This window comes from Lissotriton helveticus, chromosome 1_2 (genome assembly GCF_964261635.1).
Source record: "Lissotriton helveticus chromosome 1_2, aLisHel1.1, whole genome shotgun sequence".
NCBI classification, from domain to species: domain Eukaryota; kingdom Metazoa; phylum Chordata; class Amphibia; order Caudata; family Salamandridae; genus Lissotriton; species Lissotriton helveticus.
This window is the reverse complement of record NC_136058.1, coordinates 347,367,901-347,377,227: the sequence shown is the minus strand read 5'-3', so window position 1 is coordinate 347,377,227 and position 9,327 is coordinate 347,367,901. Positions and strand designations below refer to the sequence as shown.

Below are 9,327 nucleotides of genomic sequence, written 5' to 3'. Positions count from 1 at the left end.
AGGTTGAATCGATCCTTGGCTTGGCATCATACTCTCCGTATGTTGTGCAGGTACATCTTTCAAGCACACACTGGGCTGTATTAAGTTACTTTCCGAATCAAACCGAGATCTCTTGTTCGCATTTGCAAAGAAATCCATGATGCTGGATTTGCGTTTGCTTATTTCTGTTGAAAGCAGAAAGCATTGGGTAATCTATATTTTTTGCATTGGTCACGCTCATATTCACTGATGGTTGGCGAGGAGAAAAAAATCCAAAATTGCTTTGCAAAAATATTTTTTGTATTACTTTTGGCACTTAGGAAAATGTTTGTGGTCCAATGAGCCACCCATCCCGGTTTGTGGTGGTATTACAATAGAAAAAAAAGAGAAAGTTTCCCATAAAAATTGTCATTTCTGTGGTGGAAAGTTCTGGAATCTGTATGAACATTGAATTAAAATGAATTGTGGTCATAAATGAACCAAACGTTTACTGGCAAGGAGTACCAGCACTTTGTACCTCTCTTGGCTACCACTGTTGCAGCCTCTGTGCTAGGGGTAGAAGGTAAAGTTTCCGGTCTGCCAGCAGCTGGCTGTGTGACTTCCTGGTGATCTGTGTTGTGTCCTGGGTGAGCGTGGGACCCAATGTGGCCCTGCTGTGTTGCAGGATGGACCATTGCAGGTGTGAGCAGGACAAATGCAAGGCAGAGAGATCTGTTGAATATGATAGCTTCCAAGATACTGTAAGCTGTAGTGCAAAATAAAATATTCCACATTAGGCAACTCAAAGCATTTTCATAGTTGAAGGAATGGTGGCATCCTGCTGCCATGGTCATTCAATCCTTAGAAATGATTCTGAGGCACTCCATAGATTTCAATCAATCTTGAGCACCCACATTTTAATATTTGAAGAGGTTAAAGCGCTTTTGGATGTTGGCGGCACAGCAGGTTTCCTTTATTGACCGCATTGAGACCTTTCAAAAGAGATCATTTTTAACCCTAAACTTAGAAACCTACATGCTTCCTTGCCCTAACAACAATTCCACTAGGGAACTAAGAGGAAAGTCAATTGGAAATGTCAACGTACATTTATGGTATAATGCTGGTATTACAGTGGATTGATTGTTATGTAATAATTGCCAGCTTAAATAGCTAAAACTCGACAGACAGCAAAGTATGAGTGCACGTCATTCAGTGAAATAAATATGGAACTGTACAGTTTGACAACCTCATTTATGTGCAAAGCACAGAATAATTATGGATAAATACAGATAAAATGGCCAAAAGATAAATATGGGTAACTACAGATGGAAATGTTAAAAAAGAAATACCATAAAACTGGGAGCCCTACTTATGTGTGACATTTCCATGATTTCAGTGTGTATGTGTGACACTTAGAGTGACACTTTCCACTCAGTGAAAACCAAGCTACAAAGTGCTAAGTTATAGATATCCATCATTGCGCCCTATTCAGCAATGAGAAGCAATAAAGAACCTGTCTCAAAGTGATACAATAGACCTATTCCATAGGATTACACAGAGTTGGAGAGTAGGCACTATTGATCTGTTAGCCACAGCTACCTGAGAGTCACTGCCAAAAAAGCAATACTCAAGGGAAATTAACAACAAGCATTGGCATAGCCAATAAGTCTCGCTTTTGGGACCTTCTAAGTATTTAGTTATGCAGCACAATATCCTTGGTGCAACAACATCAACCGTTGCATGGCTAAACAATTACAAGTTCCCCAAGGCGAGACCTATTGGCTATGCCAATGTTTGTTGAGCATGGTAGGTTTAGGATGATCTCGATATAAAAAGCTGTTCTCTTAAGGTACCCAGGCTCTAGTCATTTCTGGAGGTTCGATGGCATCACAGCAGGAAAGAATGAGATATGAGTGAAGACGAAAGTTGCATTTTAGAGTCTCTTCATCCACAGACAACTAGTGTGAAAGTCAACTCATTTACCTAACTTCCACTCTCCAGAAGTACACCTATGCCTTTAAACCTACATCACTATAAATGAACATCTTTTCTACCCTAGAAGGAGTTGTTGCTTCAAAGATCTATGTCAGACAGAAAGGACAAAACGGTCCTCCCAAATACATATTAATTATCAAAATTCTACTCCCTTTGTCTCTCTTCGAGCAGTAGCAGCACCCCCTCACCTCAGTGCCTTGAGATCCTCACGGGTAAGTAGCGCGCTCTACAAATACTCTGATTGATTGATTGATTGATTGAATAATGCGGAATCCTCGAAAAAGTTTGATATAGAGATGTGTCAAAAATGTATCTTCATTAGGTTTAGACTGATGCCAGAACAAAACCTAGAAAACGATTTAAGACGTTAAAGAACTGCTTCAAATCATAAGATCATGGTAACAAAGTTGAAGCTAGGTCACACTAAAACGAAAAAGACATCCAATTGTGGAGTTTGAAGAAAACTCATGAGGTATACAGTAGCGTCAACATCGGCTAATTACAATAACATTCACCCCTCCTACTCTCACCAGGCGCCCCCACTTCCAGTCGCATCTCTCTATCTATTCACAGGGAGCAGAAGGAAGTCCGCCACCACCCAAGCTGTGCTGAAACGGGTAGCCCGAGTGGCACAAAGGGCAGGAGGGCACAAAAAACGAGTGGAACAGAGGGCAGAAGGGCACGAAAAATGAGGGGAAAACAAGTGGAACAGAAGGCAGAAAGGCACAAAAAACGAGGGAAAAACGAGTGAAACAGAGGGCAGAAAGGCACAAAAAATGAGGGAAAAACGAGTGGAACAGAGGGCAGAAGGGCACAAAAAAACGAGTGGAACAGAGGGCAGAAGGGCACAAAAAACAAGGTAAAATGAGTGGAACAGAGGGCAGAAAGGCACAAAAAACGAGGGAAAAACGAGTGGAACAGAGGGCAGAAAGGCACAAAAAACGAGGGAAAAACAAGTGGAACAGAGGACAGAAAGGCACAAAAAAACGAGGGAAAAATGAGTGGAACAGAGGGCAGAAGGGCACAAAAAAACGAGTGGCACAGAGGGCAGAAGGGCACAAAAACAAGGGAAAAACAAGTGGAACAGAGGGCAAAAAGGCACAAAAAACGAGGGGAAAATGAGTGGCACAGAGGGCAGAATGGCACAAAAAAACGAGTGGAACAGGGAAGAAGGGCACAACAAACGAGGGAAAAACTAGTGGAACAGAGGGCAGAAAGGCACAAAAAAACGAGGGGAAAATGAGTGGAACAGAGGGCAGAAAGACACAAAAAACGAGGGAAAAATGAGTGTCACGGAGGGCAGAAGGGCACAAAAAATGAGGAAAAAATGAGTGGAACAGACGGCAGAAGGGCACAAAAAACGAGGGAAAAACAAGTGGAACAGAGGGCAGAAAGGCACAAAAAACGAGGGAAAAACGAGTGGAACAGAGGGCAGAAAGGCACAAAAACTAGGGAAAAACGAGTGGAACAGAGGGCAGAAGGGCACAAATAATTGAGTGGAACAGAGGGCAAAAGGGCACAAAAAACTAGGAAAAAACGAGTGGAACAGAGGGCAGAAAGGCACAAAAAATGAGGGAAAAACAAGTGGCACAGAGGGCAGAAGGGCATAAAAAAACAAGTGAAACAGAGGGCAGAAAGGCACAAAAAACGAGGGAAAAACTAGTAGAACAGAGAGCAGAAAGGCACAAAAAACGAGGGAAAAGCGAGTGGAACAGAGGGCAGAAAGGCACAAAAAATGAGGGAAAAACAAGTGGAACAGAGGGCAGAAAGGCACACAAAAAATGAGTGGAACAGAGGGCAGAAGGGCACAAAAAACGAGGGAAAAACAAGTGGAACAAAGGGCAGAAAGGCACAAAAAATGAGGGAAAAACAAGTAGTACAGAGGGCAGAAGAAAGCGATACAAAAGGGGATGATGGACGGAGCGCTTGAGCAAATCAAACACTCACCCCCAGTCAACTGATCTGGGTTTAATCCATCACCATTCTTTAGCCCACTCAGCCACCCCATTTCAGACATGGCTATATGCAAATCAGTCTGACCCTGCGCCTCATGGGAACAGTCCAGCCCGAACTGCCAAGCCATGTCTTCCATGGACCGGAAACAAGCATCCTGGGACCGGTTTCGGATTCATAATCCTCATCAGCCAGGCTATCTTGAATCCAGTGGCCAAGTGAGCAAGGGACTCACGTCTGAGCATACCCTGCCACACTTAGGGCGAACAAAGCGATACAAAAGGGGATGATGGACGGAGCGCTTGAGCAAATCAAACACTCACCCCCAGTCAACTGATCTGGGTTTAATCCATCACCATTCTTTAGCCCACTCAGCCACCCCATTTCAGACATGGCTATATGCAAATCAGTCTGACCCTGCGCCTCATGGGCACAGTCCAGCCCGAACTGCCAAGCCATGTCTTCCATGGACCGGAAACAAGCATCCTGTGACCGGTTTCGGATAAAACAGAGGGCAGAAGGGCACAAAAAAACAAGTGGAACAGAGGGCAGAAAGGTACAAAAAACGAAGGAAAAACGAGTGGCACAGAGGGCAGAAGGGCACAAAAAAACGAGTGGAACAGAGGGCAGAAAGGCGGGAAAAACTAGTGGAACAGAGGGCAGAAAGGCACAAAAAACAAGGGGAAATTGAGTAGAACAGAGTGCAGAAGGGCACAAAAAAATGAGTGGAACAGAGGGCAGAAGGGCACAAAAAAACGAGGGAAAAACGAGTGGAGCCAATAAACTTACACTTACCTTAAAAGTGAAACTGTCACCAACGTCGCCAAGTCAAAAATGTTTTCCTAGGTGATGGTGTAGGTCGTAGATGCAGGAAGGGAAATCTCCAGCAGGTCAGGCAGCAGGCGAGGCCAGGAAGGGAGGGCGAGCCGCGTCTATATCCGGATCCGGTCAAAGAGGAAAGGAGCCAGAGCAAGAAAAGTCCGAAAAATAAAGGGCATGGAGCACGAGGGCGGGACTGCTGAGGTGCAGAAACACCAATCTAGTGACGTCTTCTATGACCACTGATTGGTCGCAGATGTCTCTGTTCTACTGGTAGGTCCCACTCCCTGGCAAGGTTAAGAAGGGATAGGGCGGGTTGCAAGAGCTGCAATAGGCGTAGTTAACCTAACCCTAGGTGCAGGGACGTGGTGATCAGCAAGCAGTACGAAGCTTCACCCCGAAATGCATGGTTTGGTCTGTGCGTGCCGAGCACGCTTTATGGCATTTTGAAAGAGCAGACCAGCGCAGGGTGGACGGCGTTTTGATAAGCAGGGGGGATGGCGTCCCCCCTGGAAAATAAGTGAGGGGGATGCTGTCCACCCGTGTGGTACACCGACTCGAGCCCTGCATACACCGCTTCCCTAACCCTAAACCAGCATTAGCGCCCTATAGCACCTTCCCTCTACCTTCTCTTTCTATTCTATAACTATTCCTTCTTAACTTCTCAATTAGCTTTATAATGCTTTCCCCACTGGCCATTGGATGTAGGTGGTGGCTATTGTTATTGGGAAACTTAATAGAAAGATTCGAACCATAAGGGATGTAAGCCGTCTCCACCTGGATGAGCAACAGCTACCTGAAGCTCAACGCGAAGTAGACAGAAATCCTCATCCTCTGCTCCTCCGCATGGGATAACACCTGGTGGTCCCTCTCCCCTCGGAAGCCCACCCACCCCAGCGGACCACACCCATAACCTCAGCATCATACACGACTCTTCACTCACCAGGAATCGCCAGATCAACGCGGTATCCTCCACATGATTCAACACCCTCCGCATACTTCAAAAGACGTTCAAGTGGATCCCCCCCGCCTCCCCGACTCCAGGAAAACCATCACCCAAACACTCATCCCCAGCAGGCTGGACTACGGGAATGCCCTCTGCTCCGGAGTCAACAAACCTCGACTCCACAAAAGTCAGACGTCCAGTACACCGCAGCCAGACTTATCCTCGACATCCAATGACATCACCACATCACCCAACTCCTCGAGACCTCCACTAGCTCGCACTCGAAAGAAAATAACCTTCACACTGCTCACACATACCCACAAAGCCCTCCGCAACACCAGACCCCAATACCTCAACGACTAACTCTCCTTCCACGCCCCCAAGAGAAACCTCTGCTCAGTCGACCTCGTCCTAGCCACTGTCCCTCGTTTCTACAGGACCAGAGCTGGTGGAAGATCCTTCTCCTACCTCGCAGCCAAGACCTGGAACAAACTCCTCCTCCACCTCCGACGGAGCCCGACACTGCACCAATTCAGGAAGGACCTCAAGACCTGGCTCTTTGAATGACCCCAACGAAGCTGCTCACATCCCCCTCCTTAAGCGCCTTGAGACCCTCACGGATGAGTACTGCGCTCTACAAAACCCTGATTGATTGATTGAATCTGTTTTCCTTGAAGGAAAGGCTGCGGTTACAAAGAAAAGTTAAGCTTTTCTTTCGTTTTTTTAGATTTGGCGGTGGACCAATGGCTACTCCATAACAACTTTTTTTTTATAATTCACAATGGATTAATTACTAAAGGGGGCCCTCTCCTTTTGTGAATGAGAAACCACAACAACTTGGGGCTCAGTAAAAATTCAGTGTTGTGCGAATGGATTTTGATCCCACAAGCACTGATACAGAAGATAAGATACAGATTTGGTATTTGGGGAACTTTTCCCAAAACCTAAAATGGGACTAGTACATCCGAAAAAGCATGTTTGCAGTCCCTAGCGCCAAATCGGAGCATTTGCGACAATAAAAATGCTTGGAACATCTGCTACTGGTACTCATGTTTGGAAGAACTGACTTTGACTCCACGTTGTTTTTGCTTCATGACATAAACCACTCCAGATTTCCTTTATATATATACGAAACATTTTGGGGTATTCTCTTTCAAAAGGTAACACTCAGAACAGATGTCTCCTTTAAACGCATTTTCATTATGTTTCATTCTAAAGTTAATACACTATATGTTGCTGTTTCATTTTATTTTTTAATATGGTACATTGAATCAAATTCCCCCAAACTCATGTTCTCTTTTAGAACTTGCCCAAGACGCCGCCTTGAGGATAAAGATGCCCTTCGGTCTGGGTGGATGACTCGCTGCGCCACCCCTGGTGGAAGCTGCAGCTGCTGTGGGTGGGAGGCGCCGGTCTGTGCTTGATCACCGACGGAAGTGACACACATACCTTTAATAATGTTGTTTGGTGTTAATACAAGAGGCAGACTGGTCAGAATGTTGACGTAAGCAGACAATGTTATTGAAAAACACTTTCATCTAGACTATGGCCACCTCGAGTTTCACGGGCTATATTCACTGTGGATAACTTCAACATCAGAGCCTTCTTAGCGCAGTAGGCAGCGCGTCAGTCTCATAATCTGAAGGTCGTGAGTTCGAGCCTCACAGAGGGCACATGTTTTGAAGCTATAAATGTTTTTCTTTTTTTTGTTTCGGTTTTTCTTCACTGAGTACTTTATGCAATGTTTATTGTAAGGGGAAAGGAATTTGCGCTGCTGCTGCTACTGACCGCGTAACTATTCTGTGGCATGGGGGAAAACAATGTATGTGGGGGAAGGGGTGGGGGTCTCACAGTGAGAAACGATTTGAAACATTATAAATGATATTCTAAAATGTACCTATATAATGAAATCTTATCGACAAAATTTCAGACTTACCTCACTCTGACTAGAATTTATTTTTAATATACTTTCTTACTGTAGATCTGAGTCATATAACCTCTTGGCTACTACTTTGTCTCAGCTCTGTTCAGGGAAGCCTGCAGACACATTTCCAAAGAAATTTAAGGATACAATTTCTCTTATTCATCTAACTATAAGGCTTTTTGCCCTTACCTATATATATATTGGTGTCCGCCAGAGATTATCGGCTGTGGTTTCTTCCTAATCGCTGTAACCTGGGCAGATCACTTTTGAATCCACTTTAAGTAATATCACTTCCCTTCACCAAAAAACTATTGTGAACACTCACTTCCTGCTGCTCATCGGAAATGGAGCACTGTGTCCACCGAATATTTGCCTTCCATGGTGGAGTCACAGACTCTAATTTGCTCTTTCAGTTTTATTTTGGAAAACTTAATACATCTTTAGATGAGAATGCTCCACTGAGAAACGGTTCCTTGAAATGTCTTAAATTGGTTAAACGCTGATTTAACAATGATTTGTATAGTGTATTAAACATTATGAACTCTTGGATATTTTTGCATCAGGATTAGTTCCTAGCAAAAGTTCAGTTGTAATTACAATGGGGCCATTAAATCATATAATTCAATATTGTTTTTCCAGATTTTTTTTCTGAGCTACTGACATCTCTGCTGGAATTGTTGCCACTCTTGGGATTGAGAGATTCCCCACCCTCATCCAACAATCCCGCCACAAAGTGTAACTGGTTTGGTGATTTCCTGTAAAATCAAATCTCTGTGGTTAAATCTAGCTTGTCTGAGTGGAAAATTTATGTTTAGCTAATCTTCACTCTGCAGACCAAGCTTCCGAGGGACACAACTCACTTTTTAGGTCGAGGACTCCGTCGCACTGCGTAAGCAGTGTGGGCGGAGCCCGACAATTTAATGTTTCTTAGAGGGGGCTTGGAACCCGCCCCTCTTCTCCATTGGCTGGCCTAGTAAATGATGGCCAGCCATTGGAGGAGAGGGGCGTCACTTGGTTCAAGCCCCGTCTTTTTCGGATTCGGGGCGTTTTTTTAAGCTTCTTTCTTGTTTTCTTTCTCTCCTCTTCCCATTGGCTGGAATTTAACATTCCACCCAATGGGAAGAGGAGAGAACGAAAACACGCCCCTCAATCCCAAAAATGATGCTGGTTTCTCCAAGGCATTCCTGCCTCACCTCGGAGAAAGATGGTGGTGTGCATGGCGTCCCCCGGGGAGGAAGGTACTGAGTGAGGGAGGCTGGGGGCGTTAGAAGATCTGCCTTAATGCTGTCGAGCCCGGTTCAGTCTCAGCAGCTGTGACCGCGGGGGGAGACAACACCGGAGCACCGGGAGCCCCCCCGCACCAGCCTGCCACCTCTGAATGGGAGACACAAACTGCCCGCACCCCACTGCTCCATGCGTGACACAAACCCACCCCTGCTGCTCCACCCCTGCTGCATCCTGACTCCTTGCAGCGGAGAGCTCGCTTCCGCTCAGGGCCAATTACAATCTCTGCCGTTTCATTCCTTATCGTTTGTTTTTTAGAGCTCTTTTCTTATGCCCTCCAGTCCCGGCGCAGCCTCTTTTGCACCGTGCTCTTGGTGGGGATGGTCTGCAACGGACAGTCAGAGAGACAGAAGCTCTTTTCTGCGAGCGTCACAGCAATAATTTCCTGTGTGAAAGGCCTGCTTGCTATGGCCGCATTCCGCAGGGTACATTTCTTCTCAGAGGATGT

General features: G+C 45.4%; 1 non-coding gene across 1 annotated transcript; it reads left to right on the top strand.

The window, feature by feature from the left end:
- Nucleotides 1-7,271: 7,271 nt before the first annotated feature.
- TRNAM-CAU (transfer RNA methionine (anticodon CAU)) lies at nucleotides 7,272-7,344 on the top strand. Its single transcript has one exon. It is a non-coding gene; the product is annotated as a tRNA-Met (tRNA).
- Nucleotides 7,345-9,327: the final 1,983 nt, after the last annotated feature.